This window comes from Schistocerca americana, chromosome 10 (assembly GCF_021461395.2).
Source record: "Schistocerca americana isolate TAMUIC-IGC-003095 chromosome 10, iqSchAmer2.1, whole genome shotgun sequence".
In the NCBI taxonomy this organism is placed as follows: Eukaryota; Metazoa; Arthropoda; class Insecta; order Orthoptera; family Acrididae; genus Schistocerca; species Schistocerca americana.
The window spans coordinates 21,100,844-21,119,691 of record NC_060128.1 but is presented as its reverse complement, the minus strand read 5'-3'; positions in this window follow the sequence as shown (position 1 = coordinate 21,119,691).

Below are 18,848 nucleotides of genomic sequence, written 5' to 3'. Positions count from 1 at the left end.
GAACCATTCATGTGACACTAGTTATAGTTTCCGATGCTTCACTCCAGGTTTACTGTATCCCTTGGCCCTCCTTATAGACGATAAAACACAGAAATTGCATCGGAATTAAATAGAAAAGGCACAATGCCGGCTTAAGTTTAAGAAGACTGACCCTTCTTACTGACTATGTTTGAATCATTCCTGTGACACTAGTTATAGATTCCGATGCTTCACTGCAGGTTTACTGTATCCCTTGGACTTTCGTATTGACGATGGAGCACAGAAATAGCATCGGAATTAAATAGAAAATGCACAATGCCGACTTAAGTGCAAGAATACTGACTCTTCCTACTGTCTATGGTTTGAACTATTCCTGTGACACAAGTTATAGATTCCGATGCTTCACTACAGGTTTACTGTATGCCTCTGACCTTATTATTGACGATGAAACACAGAAATTGCATCGGAAATAAATACAATAGGCACAATGCCGACTTAAGTACAAGAAGACTGGCTCTTCTAACTGTCTATGATTTGAACCAGTCATGTGACACTAGTTATTGATTCTGATGCTTCACCCCAGGTTTACTGTATCCCTTGGACCTTCGTATAGACGATGAAACACAGAAATTGCATCGGAATTAAATAGAAAAGGCACAATGCCGACTTAAGTACAGGAAGACTGACTCTTTTTACTGACTATGTTTTGAACCATTCCTGTGACACTAGTTATTGATTCCGATGCTTCACATCAGGTTTACTGTATCCCTTGGACTTTCTTATTTACGATGAAACACAGAAATTGCTTTGGAATTAAATAGTAAAGGCACAATCCCGACTTAAGTACAAGAATACTGACTCTTCTTACTGTCTATGTTATGAACCATCCCTGTGACACTAATTATAGATTCCGATGCTTCACTCCAGGTTTACTGTATCCCTCTGACCTTATTATTGACGATGAAACACAGACATTGCATCGGAATTAAATACAAAAGGTACAATGCCGATTTAAGTGCAAGAAGACAGACTCTACTTACTGACTATGTTTTTAACCATCCCTGTGACACTAGTTATAGATTCCGATGTTTCACTTCAGGTTTACTGTATCCCTTGGACCTTCTTATTGTCGATGAAACACAGACATTGCATCGGAAATAAATAGAAAAGTACAATGCCGACTTAAGTACAAGAAGACTGACTCTTCCTACTGTCTATGTTTTGAACCATTCCTGTGACACTAGTTATAGTTTACGATGCTTCACTTCAGGTTTACTGTATCCCCCTTACCTTCTTATTGACGACGAATCACAGAAATTGTATCGGAATTAAATACAAGAAGCACAATGCCGACTTAAGTACAGGAAGACTAACTCTTCCTTCTGTCTATGTTTTGAATCATTCCTGTGACACTAGTTATAGATTCCGATGCTTCACTTCAGGTTTAATGTATCCCTTGGACCTTCTTGTTGACGATGAAACACAGAAATTGCATCGGAATTAAATACAAAGGACACAATGCCGACTTAAGTACAAGAAGACTGATTCTTCTTACCGACTATGTTTTGATTCATTCCTGTGACACTAGTTATAGATTCCGATGCTTCACTCCAGGTTTACTGTATCCCTTTGACCTTCTTATTGACGATGAAACACAGAAATTGCATCGGAATTAAATACAAAAGGCACAATGCACACTTAAATACAAGAAGACTGACTCTTTTTACTGTCTATGTTTTTAACCATTCCTGTGACACTAGTAATAGATTCCGATACTTCACTTCAGGTTTACTGTATCCCTCTGACCTTCTTATTGACGATGAAACAAAGAAATAGCATCGGAATTAAATACAAAAGGCACAATGCCAACTTAAGTACAAGAAGACTGACTCTTCTTACTGTCTTTGTTTTGAACCAATCCTGTGCCACTAGTTATAGATTCCGATGCTTCACTCCAGGTTTACTGTATCACTTGGACCTTCTTATTGACAATGAAACACAGAAATTGTATCGGAATAAAATACAAAAGGCACAATGCATACTTAAGTACAAGAAGATTGACTCTTCTTACTGATTACGTTTTGAACCATTCCTGTGACACTAGTTATAGATTCCGATGCTTAACTTCAGGTTTACTGTATCCCTTGGACCTTCTTATTGACGATGAAACACAGAAATTGCATCGGAATTAAATAGAAAAGGCACAATGCCGACTTAAGTACCAGAAGACTGACTCTTCCTACTGTCTATGATTTGAACCATTCCTGTGACACTAGTTGTTGGTTCCGATGCTACACTTCAGGTTTACTGTATCCCTCTGAAGTTCTTATTGACGATGAAACACAGAAATTGCATCGGAATTAAATACAAAAGTCACAATGCCGACTTAAGTACAAGAAGACTGGCTCTTCTATCTGACTATGTTTTGATTCATTCCTGTGATATTAGTTATAGATTCCGATGCTTCACTCCAGGTTTACTGTATCCCTTGGACCTTCTTATTGACGATGAAACAAAGAAATTGCATCGGAATTAAATACAAAAAGCACAATGCCGACTTAAGTAGAAGAAGACTGACTCTTCATACTGACTATGTTTTGAACCATTCCTGTGACAGTAGTTATAGATTCCGATGCTTCACTCCCGGTTTACTGTATCCCTTGGTCCTTGTTATTGACGATGAAACACAGAAATTGCACCGGAATTAAATACAAAAGACACAATGCCGACTTAAGTAAGGGAAGACTGACTCTTCTTACTGACTATGGTTTGAACCATTCCTGTGACACTAGTTATAGTTTCCGATGCTTCACTCCAGGTTTACTGTATCCCTTGGCCCTCCTTATAGACGATAAAACACAGAAATTGCATCGGAATTAAATAGAAAAGGCACAATGCCGGCTTAAGTACAAGAAGACTGACCCTTTTTACTGACTATGTTTGAATCATTCCTGTGACACTAGTTATAGATTCCGATGCATCACTCCAGGTTTACTGTATCCCTTGGACCTTCTTATTGACGATGAAACACAGAAATTGCTTTGGAATTAAATAGTAAAGGCACAATCCCGACTTAAGTACAAGAATACTGACTCTTCTTACTGTCTATGTTATGAACCATCCCTGTGACACTAATTATAGATTCCGATGCTTCACTCCAGGTTTACTGTATCCCTCTGACCTTATTATTGACGATGAAACACAGACATTGCATCGGAATTAAATACAAAAGGTACAATGCCGATTTATGTGCAAGAAGACAGACTCTACTTACTGACTATGTTTTTAACCATCCCTGTGACACTAGTTATAGATTCCGATGTTTCACTTCAGGTTTACTGTATCCCTTGGACCTTCTTATTGTCGATGAAACACAGACATTGCATCGGAAATAAATAGAAAAGTACAATGCCGACTTAAGTACAAGAAGACTGACCCTTCCTACTGTCTATGTTTTGAACCATTCCTGTGACACTAGTTATAGTTTACGATGCTTCACTTCAGGTTTACTGTATCCCCCTTACCTTCTTATTGACGACGAATCACAGAAATTGTATCGGAATTAAATACAAGAAGCACAATGCCGACTTAAGTACAGGAAGACTAACTCTTCCTTCTGTCTATGTTTTGAATCATTCCTGTGACACTAGTTATAGATTCCGATGCTTCACTTCAGGTTTAATGTATCCCTTGGCCCTCCTTATAGACGATAAAACACAGAAATTGCATCGGAATTAAATAGAAAAGGCACAATGCCGGCTTAAGTACAAGAAGACTGACCCTTTTTACTGACTATGTTTGAATCATTCCTGTGACACTAGTTATAGATTCCGATGCTTCACTGCAGGTTTACTGTATCCCTTGGACTTTCGTATTGACGATGGAGCACAGAAATAGCATCGGAATTAAATAGAAAATGCACAATGCCGACTTAAGTACAAGAATACTGACTCTTCCTACTGTCTATGGTTTGAACTATTCCTGTGACACTAGTTATAGACTCCGATGCTCCACTACAGGTTTACTGTATCCCTCTGACCTTATTATTGACGATGAAACTCAGAAATTGCATCGGAATTAAATACAAAAGGCACAATGCCGACTGATGTACAAGAATACTGACTCTTCTTACTGTCTATGTTTTGAACCATCCCTGTGACACTAGTTATAGATTCCGATGCTTCACTCCAGGTTTTCTGTAACCCTTGGACCTTCTTATTGACGATGAAACACAGAAATTGCATCAGAATTAAATACAAAAGGTACATTGCCGACTTAAGTACAAGAAAACTGACTCTTCTTACTGACTATGTTTTGTTCCACTCCTGCGACACTAGTTATAGATTCCGATGCTTAACTTCAGGTTTACTGTATCCCTCTGACCTTCTTATTGACGATGGAACACAGAAATTGCAACAGAATTAAATGCAAAACGCACAATGCCGACTTAAGTACAAGAATACTGACTCTTCTTACTGTCTATGATTAGAACCATCCCTGTGACACTAGTTATAGATTCCGATGCTTCACTTCATGTTTACTGTATCCGTTGGACCATCTTATTGACGATGAAACACAGAAATTGCATCGGAATTAAATATAAAAGGCACAATGCCAACTTAAGTACAAGAAGACTGACTCTTCTTACTGTCTATGTTTTGAACCATTCCTGTGACACTAGTTATAGATTCCGATGCTTCACTCCAGGTTTACTGTATCCCTTGGACCCTCTTAACGACGATGAAACAGAAATTGCACCGGAATTAAATACAAAAGGCACAATGCCGACTTAAGTACAAAAAGACAGACTCTTCTTACTGTCTATGTTTGAACCATTCGTGTGACACTAGTTATAGATTCTCAGGCTTCACTTCAGGTTTAATGTATCCCTTGGACCTTCTTAATGACGATGAAACACAGAAATTGCCTCGGAATTAAATAAAAAAGGCACATGGCTGACTTAGGTACAGGAAGACTGACTCTTCTTACTGACTATGTTTTGAACCATTCCTGTGACACTTGTTATAGATTCCGATGCTTCACTTCAGGTTTACTGTATCCCTCTGACCTTCTTATTGACGATGAAACACAGATAATGCATCGGAATTAAATACACAAGGCACAATTCCAACTTAAGTACAAGATGACTGACTCTTCTTACTGTCTTTGTTTTGAACCATTCCTGTGACACTAGTTGTAGATTCCGCTGCTTCACTCCAGGTTTACTGTATCACTTGCCCTTATTATTGACGATGAAACACAGATAATGTATCGGAATAAAATACAAAAGGCACAATGCCGACTTAAGTACAAGAAGACTGAGCCTTCTTACTGACAATGTTTTGAACGGCTCCTGTGACACTAGATATAGATTCCGAAGCTTCACTTCAGGCTTACTGTATCCCTTGACGATGAAGCACAGAACTTGCATCGGAATTAAATAGAAAATGCACAATACCGACTTAAGTACAAGAATACTGACTCTTCCAACTGTCTATGGTTTGAACTATTCCTGTGACACTAGTTATAGATTCCGATGCTTCACTCCAGGTTTACTGTATCCCTTGGACCCTCTTAACGACGATGAAACAGAAATTGCACCGGAATTAAATACAAAAGGCACAATGCCGACTTAAGTACAAGAAGACAGACTCTTCTTACTGTCTATGTTTTGAACCATTCGTGTGACACTAGTTATAGATTCTGAGGCTTCACTTCAGGTTTACTGTTTCCCTTGGACCTTCTTAATGACGATGAAACACAGAAATTGCCTCGGAATTAAATAAAAAAGGCACATGGCTGACTTAAGTACAGGAAGACTGACTCTTCTTACTGACTATGTTTTGAACCATTCCTGTGACACTTGTTATAGATTCCGATGCTTCACTTCAGGTTTACTGTATCCCTCTGACCTTCTTATTGACGATGAAACACAGATAATGCATCGGAATTAAATACACAAGGCACAATTCCAACTTAAGTACAAGATGACTGACTCTTCTTACTGTCTTTGTTTTGAACCATTCCTGTGACACTAGTTGTAGATTCCGATGCTTCACTCCAGGTTTACTGTATCACTTGCCCTTATTATTGACGATGAAACACAGATAATGTATCGGAATAAAATACAAAAGGCACAATGCCGACATAAGTACAAGAAGACTGAGCCTTCTTACTGACAATGTTTTGAACGACTCCTGTGACACTAGATATAGATTCCGAAGCTTCACTTCAGGCTTACTGTATCCCTTGACGATGAAGCACAGAACTTGCATCGGAATTAAATAGAAAATGCACAATGCCGACATAATTACAAGAAAACTGACTCTTCTTACTGACTATGTTTAAACCATTCCTGTACCACTAGTTATAGATTCTGTTGCTTCACTTTGGTTTACTGAATCCCTTGGACTTTCTTATTGACGATGAAACACAGAAATTGCATCGGAATTAAATACAAAAGGCACAATGCCGACTTAAGTACAAGAACACTGAATCTTCTTACTGACTAAGTTTTGAACCATTCCTGTGACACTTGTTATAGATTCCGATGCTTCACTTCAGATTTACTGTATCCCTCTGACCTTCCTATTGACGATGAAACAAAGGAATTGCATTGGATTTAAATACTAAGGGCACAATGCCGAATTAAGTACAAGAAGACTGACTCTTCTTACTGTCGATGATTTTAACCATTCCTGTGACACTAGTTATAGATTCCGATGCTACTCTCCAGGTGTACTGTATCGCTTGGACCTTCTTATTGGCGATGAAACACAGAAATTGCATCGGAATTAAATAAAATAGGCACAATGCCGACTTAAGTACAAGAAGACTGACTCTTCTTACTGTCTATGTTTTGAACCATTCCTGTGACACTAGTTATAGATTCCGATGCTTCACTTCAGGTTTACTGTATCCCTCTGACCTTCTTATTGACGATGAAACACAGAAATTGCATCGGAATTAAATACAAATGTCACAATGCCGACTTAAGTACAAGAAGACTGGCTCTTCTTTCTGACTATGTTTTGATCATTCCTGTGATATTAGTTATAGATTCCGATGCTTCACTCCAGGTTTACTGTATCCCTTGGACCTTCTTATTGACGATGAAACAAAGAAATTGCATCGGAATTAAATACAAAAAGCACAATGCCGACTTAAGTAGAAGAAGACTGACTCTTCATACTGACTATGTTTTGAACCATTCCTGTGACAGTAGTTATAGATTCCGATGCTTCCCTACAGGTTTACTGTATCCCTCTGACCTTATTATTGACGATGAAACACAGAAATTGCATCGGAATTAAATACAAAAGGCACAATGCCGACTGATGTACATGAATACTGACTCTTCTTACTGTCTATGTTTTGAACCATCCCTGTGACACTAGTTATAGATTCCGATGCTTCACTCCAGGTTTTCTGTAACCCTTGGACCTTCTTATTGACGATGAAACACAGAAATTGCATCAGAAATAAATACAAAAGGTACATTGCCGACTTAAGTACAAGAAAACATACTCTTCTTACTGACTATGTTTTGTACCATTCCTGCGACACTAGTTATAGATTCCGATGCTTAACTTCAGGTTTACTGTATCCCTCTGACCTTCTTATTGACGATGGAACACAGAAATTGCATCAGAATTAAATGCAAAACGCACAATGCCGACTTAAGTACAAGAATACTGACTCTTCTTACTGTCTATGATTTGAACCATTCCTGTGACACTAGTTATAGATTCCGATGCTTACCTTCAGGTTTACTGTATCCCTCTGACCTTCTTATTGACGATGGAACACAGAAATCGCATCAGAATTAAATGCAAAACGCACAATGCCAACTTAAGTACAAGAAGACTGACTCTTCTTACTGACTATGTTTTGAACCATTCCTGTGACACTTGTTATAGATTCCGATGCTTCACTTCAGGTTTACTGTATCCCTCTGACCTTCTTATTGACGATGAAACACAGATAATGCATCGGGAATAAATACACAAGGCACAATTCCAACTTAAGTACAAGATGACTGACTCTTCTTACTGTCTTTGTTTTGAACCATTCCTGTGACACTAGTTGTAGATTCCGATGCTTCACTCCAGGTTTACTGTATCACTTGCCCTCATTATTGACGATGAAACACAGATAATGTATCGCAATAAAATACAAAAGGCACAATGCCGACTTAAGTACAAGAAGACTGAGCCTTCTTACTGACAATGTTTTGAACGACTCCTGTGACACTAGATATAGATTCCGAAGCTTCACTTCAGGCTTACTGTATCCCTTGAACTTTCGTATTGACGATGAAGCACAGAACTTGCATCGGAATTAAACAGAAAATGCACAATGCCGACATAATTACAAGAAGACTAACTCTTCTTACTGACTATGTTTGAACCATTCCTGTACCACTAGTTATAGATTCTGTTGCTTCACTTCAGGTTTACTGTATCCCTTGGACTTTCTTGTTGACGATGAAACACAGAAATTGCATCGGAATTAAATACAAAAGGCACAATGCCGACTTAAGTACAAGAACACTGACTCTTCTTACTGACTAAGTTATGAACCATTCCTGTGACACTTGTTATAGATTCCGATGCTTCACTTCAGATTTACTGTATCCCTCTGACCTTCTTATTGACGATGAAACACAGAAATTGCATCGGAATTAAATAGAAAAGGCACAATGCCGACATAAGTACAGGAAGACTGACTCTTCCTACTGTCTATGATTTGAACCATTCCTGTGACACTAGTTGTTGGTTCCGAAGCTTCACTTCAGGTTTACTGTATCCCTCTGACCTTCTTATTGACGATGAAACACAGAAATTGCATCGGAATTATATACAAAAGTCACAATGCCGACTTAAGTACAAGAAGACTGGCTCTTATTTCTGACTATGTTTTGATTCATTCCTGTGATATTAGTTATAGATTCCGATGCTTCACTCCAGGTTTACTGTATCCCTTGGACCTTCTTATTGACGATGAAACACAGAGATTGCACCGGAATTAAATACAAAAGACACAATGCCGACTTAAGTAAGGGAAGACTGACTCTTTTTACTGACTATGTTTTGAACCATTCCTGTGACACTAGTTATAGATTCCGATGCTTCACTCCAGGTTTACTGTATCCCTTGGACCTCCTTATTGACGATGAAACACAGAAATTGCATTGGAATTAAATACAAAAGGCACAATGCCGACATAAGTACAAGAAGACTAACTCTTCTTACTGTGTATGCTTTGAACCATTCCTGTGACACAAGTTATAGATTCCGATGCTTCACTCATGGTTTACTCTATCTCTTGGACCTTCTCATTGACGATAAAACACAGAAATTGCATCGGAATTAAATAGAAAAGGCACTATGCCGGCTTAAGTACAAGAAGACTGACCCTTCTTACCGACTATGTTTGATTCATTCCTGTGACATTAGTTATAGATTCCGATGCTTCACTGCAGGTTTACCGTATCCCTTGGACTTTTGTATTGACGATGAAGCACAGAAATTGCATCGGAATTAAATAGAAAAGGAACACTGTGGACTTATGTACAAGAATACTGACTCTTCCTACTGTCTATGGTTTGAACTATTCCTGTGACACTAGTTATAGTTTCTGATGCTTCACTACAGGTTCACTGTATCCCTCTGACCTTCTTATTGACGATGAAACACAGAAATTGCATCGTAATTATATACAAAAGGCACAATGCCGACTTATGTACAACAAGACTGACTCTTCCTACTGTCTATGTTTTGAACCATTCATGTGACAGTAGTTATAGATTCTGATGCTTCACTTCAGGGTTACTGTATCCCTTGGACCTTCTTAATGACGATGAAACACAGAAATTGCCTCGGAATTAAATAAAAAAGGCACAATACCGACTTAAGTACATGAATACTGACTCTTCTTACTGTCTATGATTTGAACCATTCCTGTGACACTAGTTATAGATTCCGATGCATCACTTCAGGTTTACTGTATCCCTTGGACCATCTTATTGACGATGAAACACAGAAATTGCATCGGAATTAAATACAAAAGGCACAATGCCGACTTAAGTACAAGAAGACTGACTCTTCTTACTGTCTATGTTTTGAACCATTCCTGTGACACTAGTTATGGATTCCGATGCTTCACTTCAGGTTTACTGTATCCCTTGGACCCTCTTAACGACGATGAAACACAGAAATTGCACCGGAATTAAATACAAAAGGCACAATGCCGACTTAAGTACAAGAAGACTGACTCTTCTTACTGTCTATAATTTGAACCATTCCAGTGACACTAGTTATGGATTCTGATGCTTCAGTTCAGGTTTACTGTATCCCTTGGACCTTCTTAATGACGATGAAACACAGAAATGGCCTCGGAATTAAATAAAAAAGGCACAATGCTGACTTAAGTACAAGAAGACTGACTCTTCTTACTGACTATGTTTTGAACCATTCCTGTGACACTTGTTATAGATTCCGATGCTTCACTTTAGGTTTACTGTATCCCTCTGACCTTCTTATTGACGATGAAACACAGATAATGCATCGGAATTAAATACACAAGGCACAATTCCGACTTAAGTACAGGATGACTTACTCTTCTTACTGTCTTTGTTTTGAACCATTCCTGTGACACTAGTAGTAGATTCTGAAGCTTCACTCCAGGGTTACTGTATCACTTGCCCTTATTATTGACGATGAAACACAGATATTGTATCGGAATAAAATACAAACGGCACAATGCCGACTTAAGTACAAGAAGACTGAGCCTTCTTACTGACAATGTTTTGAACGACTCCTGTGACACTAGATATAGATTCCGATGCTTCACTTCAGGCTTACTGTATCCCTTGGACTTTCGTATTGACGATGAAGCACAGAAATTGCATCGGAATTAAATGGAAAATGCACAATGCCGACATAAGTACAAGAAGACTGACTCTTCTTACTGACTATGTTTGAACCATTCCTGTACCACTAGTTATAGATTCTGATGCTTCACTTCAGGTTTACTGTATCCCTTGGACTTTCTTGTTGACGATGAAACACAGAAATTGCATCGGAATTTAATACAAAAGGCACAATGCCGACTTAAGTACAAGAACACTGACTCTTCTTACTGACTAAGTTTTGAACCAATCCTGTGACACTTGTTATAGATTCCGATGCTTCACTTCAGATTTACTGTATCCCTCTGACCTTCCTATTGACGATGAATCAAAGGAATTGCATTGGAATTAAATACTAAAGGCACAATGCCGAATTAAGTACAAGAAGACTGACTCTTCTTACTGTCGATGATTTTAACCATTCCTGTGACACTAGTTATAGATTCCGATGCTACACTCCAGGTTTACTGTATCCCTTGGACCTTCTTATTGACGATGAAACACAGAAATTGCATCGGGATTAAATAAAATAGGCACAATGCCGACTTAAGTACAAGAAGACTGACTCTTCTTACTGTCTATGTTTTGAACCATTCCTGTGACACTAGTTATAGATTCCGATGCTTCACTCCAGGTTTACTATATACCTTGGACCTTCTTATTGACGATGAAATACACAAATTGCATCGGAATTAAATAGAAAAGGCACAATGCCGACTTAGGTACAAGCAGACTGACTCTTCCTACTGTCTATGTTTTGAACCTTTCCTGTGACACTAGTTATAGATTCCGATGCTTCACTTCAGGTTTACTGTATCCCTCTGACCTTCTTATTGACGATGAATCACAGAAATTGCATCGGAATTAAATTCAAAAGGCACAATGCCGACTTAAGTACAAGAATACTGACTCTTCTTACTGTCTATGCTTTGAACCATCCCTGTGACACTTGTTACAGATTCCAATGCTTCACTCCAGGTTTACTGTATCCCTTGGACCTTCTTATTGACGATGAAACACAGAAATTGCATCGGAATTAAATACAAAGGGCACAATGCCGACTGAAGTACAAGAAGACTGACTTTTCTTTCTGACTATGTTTTGAACCTTTCCTGTGACACTAGTTATAGATTCCCATGCTTCACTTCAGGTTTACTGTATCCCTTGGACCTTCTTATTGACGATGAAACACAGAAATTGCATCGGAATTAAATACAAAAGGCACAATGCCGACTTAAGTTCAAGAGGATTGACTCTTCTTACTGTCTATGTTTGAACCATTACTGTGACACTAGTTATAGATTCCGATGCTTCACGTCAGGTTTACTGTATCCCTCTGACCTTCTTATTGACGATGAAACAAAGAAATTGCATCGGAATTAAATACAAAAGGCACAATGCCGACATAAGTACAAGAAGACTGACTCTTCCTACTCTCTATGTTTTGAACCATTCCTGTGACACTTGTTATAGATTCCGATGCTTCACTCCAGGTTTACTGTATCCCTTAGTCCTTCTTATTGACGATGAAACACTGAAATTGCATCGGAATTAAATGAAAAGGCATAACGCCGACTTAAGTACAACAGGACTGACTCTTCCTACTGTCTATGTTTTGAACCATTCCTGTGACACTAGTTATAGATTCCGATGCTTCACTTCCGGTTTACTGTATCCCTTGGACCTTCTTGTTGACGATGAAACACAGAAATTGCATCGGAATTAAATACAAAAGGCACAATGCCGACTTAAGTACAAGAAGACTGACTGTTCTCACTGACTATGTTTTGAACCATTCCTGTGACACTAGTTATAGACTCTGGTGCTTCACTTCAGGTTTACTGTATCCCTTGGACCTTCTTATTGAAGATGAAACACAGAAATTGCATCGGAATTAAATACAAAAGGCACAATGCCGACTTAAGTACAAGAATACTGACTGTTCTTACTGTCTATGCTTTGAACCATCCCTGTGACACTTGTTATAGATTCCAATGCTTCACTCCAGGTTTACTGTATCCCTTGGACCTTCTTATTGACGATGAAACACAGAAATTGCATCGGAATTAAATACAAAGGGCACAATGCCGACTGAAGTACAAGAAGACTGACTGTTCTCACTGACTATGTTTTGAACCATTCCTGTGACACTAGTTATAGATTCCGGTGCTTCACTTCAGGTTTACTGTATCCCTTGGACCTTCTTATTGGCGATGAAACAAAGAAATTGCATCGGAATTAAATACAAATGGCACAATGCCGACATAAGTACAAGAATACCGACTCTTCTTACTGTCTATGTTTTGAACCATCCCTGAGACACTACTTATAGATTCCGATGCTTCACTCCAGGTTTACTGTATCCCTTGGACCTTCTTATTGACGATGAAACGCAGAAATTGCATCGGAATTTAATACATCTACATCTGCATTGATACTCCGCAAGCCACCCAACGGTGTGTGGCGGAGGGCACTTTACGTGCCACTGTCATTACCTCCCTTTCCTGTTCCAGTCGCGTATGGTTCGCGGGAAGAACGACTGTCTGAAAGCCTCCGTGCGCGCTCTAATCTCTCTAATTTTACATTCGTGATCACCTCGGGAAGTATAAGTAGGGGGAAGCAATATATTCGATACCTCATCCAGAAACGCACCCTCTCGAAACCTGGCGAGCAAGCTACACCGCGATGCAGAGCGCCTCTCTTGCAGAGTCTGCCACTTGAGTTTATTAAACATCTCCGTAACGCTATCACGGTTACCAAATAACCCAGTGACGAAACGCGCCGCTCTTCTTTGGATCTTCTCTATCTCCTCAGTCAACCCAACCTGGTACGGATCCCACACTGATGAGCAATACTCAAGTATAGGTCGAACGAGTGTTTTGTAAGCCACCTCCTTTGTTGATGGACTACATTTTCTAAGCACTCTCCCAATGAATCTCAACCTGGTACCCACCTTACCAACAATTAGTTTTATATGATCATTCCACTTCAAATCGTTCCGTACGCATACTCCCAGATATTTTACAGAAGTAACTGCTACCAGTGTTTGTTCCGCTATCATATAATCATACAATAAAGGATCCTTCTTTCTATGTATTCGCAATACATTACATTTGTCTATGTTAAGGGTCAGTTGCCACTCCCTGCACCAAGTGCCTATCCGCTGCAGATCTTCCTGTATTTCGCTACAATTTTCTAATGCAGCAACTTCTCTGTATACTACAGCATCATCCGCGAAAAGCCGCATGGAACTTCCGACACTATCTACTAAGTCATTTATATATATTGTGAAAAACAATGGTCCCATAACACTCCCCTGTGGCACGCCAGAGGTTACTTTAACGTCTGTAGACGTCTCTCCATTGATAACAACATGCTGTGTTCTGTTTGCTAACAACTCTTCAATCCAGCCACACAGCTGGTCTGATATTCCGTAGGCTCTTACTTTGTTTATCAGGCGACAGTGCGGAACTGTATCGAACGCCTTCCGGAAGTCAAGAAAAATAGCATCTACCTGGGAGCCTGTATCTAATATTTTCTGGGTCTCATGAACAAATAAGGCGAGTTGGGTCTCACACGATCGCTGTTTCTGGAATCCATGTTGATTCCTACATAGTAGATTCTGGGTTTCCAGAAATGACATGATACGCGAGCAAAAAACATGTTCTAAAATTCTACAAGAGATCGACGTAAGAGATATAGGTCTATAGTTTTGCGCATCTGCTCGACGACCCTTCTTGAAGACTGGGACTATCTGTGCTCTTTTCCAATCATTTGGAACCCTCCGTTCCTCTAGAGACTTGCGGTACACGGCTGTTAGAAGGGGGGCAAGTTCTTTCGCGTACTCTGTGTAGAATCGAATTGGTATCCCGTCAGGTCCAGTGGACTTCCCTCTATTGAGTGATTCCAGTTGCTTTTCTATTCCTTGGACACTTATTTCGATGTCAGCCGTTTTTTCGTTTGTGCGAGGATTTAGAGAAGGAACTGCAGTGCGGTCTTCCTCTGTGAAACAGCTTTGGAAAAAGGTGTTTAGTATTTAAGCTTTACGCATGTCATCCTCTGTTTCAATGCCATCATCATCCCGTAGTGTCTGGATATGCTGTTTCGAGCCACTTACTGATTTAACGTAAGACCAGAACTTCCTAGGATTTTCTGTCAAGTCGGTACATAGAATTTTACTTTCGAATTCAATGAACGCTTCACGCATAGCCCTCCTTACGCTAACTTTGACATCGTTTAGCTTCTGTTTGTCTGAGAGGTTTTGGCTGCGTTTAAACTTGGAGTGGAGCTCTCTTTGCTTTCGCAGTAGTTCCCTAACTTTGTTGTTGTACCACGGTGGGTTTTTCCCGTCCCTCACAGTTCTACTCGGCACGTACCTGTCTAAAACGAATTTTACGAATGCCTTGAACTTTTTCCATAAACACTCAACATCGTCAGTGTCGGAACAGAAATTTTCGTTTTGATCTGTTAGGTAGTCTGAAATCTGCCTTCTATTACTCTTGCTAAACAGATAAACCTTCCTCCCTTTTTTTATATTCCTGTTAACTTCCATATTCAGGGATGCTGCAACGGCCTTATGATCACTGATTCCCTGTTCTGTACATACAGATTCGAAAAGTTCGGGTCTGTTTGTTATCAGTAGGTCCAATATGTTATCTCGACAAGTCGGTTCAATGCAGATTTAAGTACAAGAAGGCTGACTCCTCTTACTGACTATGTTTTGAACCATTCCTGTGACACTAGTTATAGATTCCGATGCTTCACTCCCGGTTTACTGTATCCCTTGGACATTCTTATTGACGATGAAACACAGAAATTGCATCGGAATTAAATACAAAAGGCACAATGCCGACTTAAGTACAAGAAGACTGACTCTTCTTACTGACTATGTTTTGAACCATTCCTGTGACACTAGTTATAGATTCCGATGCTTCACTCCAGGTTTACCGTATCCATTGGACCTTCTTATTGACGATGAAACACAGAAATTGCATCGGAATTAAATAGAAAAGGCACAATGCCGACTTAAGTACAAGATGACTGACTCTTGTTACTGACTATGTTTTGAACCATTCCTGTGACACTAGTTATAGATTCCGATGCTTCACTTGAGGTTTACTGTATCCCTCTGACCTTCTTATTGACGATGAAACACAGAAATTGCATCGGAATTAAATAGAAAAGGCTCAATGCCGAATTAAGTACAAGAAGACTTACTCTCTTACTGTCTATGTTTTGAACCATTCATGTGACACTACTTATAGATTCCCATGCTTCACTCCAGGTTTACTGTCTCCCTTGGACTTTCTTATTGACGATGAAACGCAGAAATTGCAACGGAATTAAATACAAAAGGCACAATGCCGACCTAAGTACAAGAAGACTGACTCTTCTTACTGACTATGTTTTGAACCATTCATGTGACACTAGTTATAGATTTCGGTGCTTCACTTCAGGTTTACTGTATCCCTTGGACTTTCTTATTGAAGATGAAACACAGAAATTGCATCGGAATTAAATACAAAAGGCACAATGCCGACTTTAGTACAAGAAGACTGACTCTTGTTACTGACTATGTTTTGAACCATTCCTGTGACACTAGGTATAGATTCCGATGCTTCATTTCAGATTTCCTGTATCCCTCTGACGTTCTTATTGACGATGAAACACAGATATTGCATCGGAAGTAAATACAAAAGGCACAATGCCGAATTAAGTACAAGAAGACAGACTCTTCTTACTGTCTATGATTTGAACCATTCCTGTGACACTAGTAATAGATTCCGATGCTTCACTCTAGGTTTACTGTATCCCTTGGACCCTCTTATTGACGATGAAACACAGAAATTGCATCGGAATTAAATAAAAAAGCACAATGCCGACTTAAGTAAAAGAAGACTGACTCTTCCTACTGTCTATGTCTTGAACCATTCCTGTGACACTAGTTATAGTTTCCGATGCTTCACTACAGGTTTACTGTATCCCTCTGACCTTCTTATTGACGATGACACACAGAAATTGCATCGTAATTAAATAAAAAGGCACAATGCCGAAATAAGTACAACAAGACTGACTCTTCCTACTGTCTATGTTTTGAACCATTCCTGTGACACTAGTTATAGATTCCGATGCTTCACTTCCGGTTTACTGTATCCCTTGGACCTTCTTATTGACGATGAAACACAGAAATTGCATCGGAATTAAATACAAAAAGCACAATGCCGACTTAAGTACAGGAAGACTGGCTGTTCTTACTGACTATCTTTTGAACCATTCCTGTGACACTAGTTATAGATTTCGGTGCTTCACTTCAGGTTTACTGTATCCCTTGGTCCTTCTTATTGACGATGAAACACAGAAATTGCATAGGAATTAAATACAAAAGGCACAATGCCGACAAAAGTACAAGAATACTGACTCTTCTTACTGTCTATGATTTGAACCATCCCTGTGACACTAGTTATATAATGCCGACTTTAGTACAAGAAGACTGACTCTTCTTACTGACTATGTTTTGAACCATTCCTGTGACACTAGTTATAGATTCCGATGCTTCACTTCAGATTTACTGTATCCCTCTGACGTTCTTATTGTCGATGAAACACAGATATTGCGTCGGAAGTAAATACAAAAGGCACAATGCCGAACTAGGTACAAGAAGACTGACACTTCTTACTGTCTATGATTTGAACCATTCCTGTGACACTAGTAATAGATTCCGATGCTTCACTCTAGGTTTACTGTATCCTTTAGACCTTCTTATTGACGATGAAACACAGAAATTGCATCGGAATTAAATAAAAAAGCACAATGCCGACTTAAGTACAAGAATACTGACTCATCTTACTGTCTATGATTTGAACCTTTCCTGTGCCACTAGTTACAGATTCCGATGCTTCACTCCAGGTTTACTGTATCCCTTGGACCTTCTTATTGACGATGAAACACAGAAATTGCATCGGAATTAAATAGAAAAGGCACAATGCCGACTTAAGTTCAAGAAGACTGACTCTTCTTACTGACTATGGTTTGATTCATTCCTGTGACACTAGTTATAGATTCCGATGCTTCACTCCAGGTTTACTGTATCCCTTGGACCTTATTATTGACGATGAAACACAGAAATTGCATCGGAATTAAATACAAAAGGCAGAATGAGGAACTTAAGTACAAGAAGACTGACTCTTCTTACTGACTATGTTTTGAACCATTCCTGTGACACAAGTTATAGATTCCCATGCTTCACTTCAGGTTTACTGTATCCCTTGGACCTTCTTATTGACGATGAAACACAGAAATTGCATCGGAATTAAATACAAAAGGCACAATGCCGACTTAAGTTCAAGAAGATTGACTCGTCTTACTCTCTATGTTTGAACGATTCCTGTGACACTAGTTATAGATTCCGATGCTTCACTTGAGGTTTACTGTATCCCTCTGACCTTCTTATTGACGATGAAACACAGAAATTGCATCGGAATTAAATAGAAAAGGCACAATGCCGAATTAAGTACAAGAAGACTTACTCTTCTTACTGTCTATGTTTTGAACCATTCATGTGACACTAGTTATTGATTCCGATGCTTCACTCCATGTTTACTGTCTCCCTTGGGCCTCCTTATTGACGATGAAACGCAGAAATTGCATCGGAATTAAATACAAAAGGCACAATGCCGACTTAAGTACAAGAAAACTGACCCATCTTACTGACTATGTTTTGAACCATTCATGTGACACTAGTTATAGATTTCGGTGCTTAAATTCAGGTTTACTCTATTTCTTGGACCTTCTTATTGACGATGAAAGACAGAAATTGCATCGGAATTAAAATACAAAAGGCACAATGCCGACTTAAGTACAAGAAGACTGACTCTTCTTACTGACTATGTTTTGAACCATTCCTGTGACACTAGTTATAGACTCTGATGCTTCACTTCAGATTTACTGTATCCCTTGG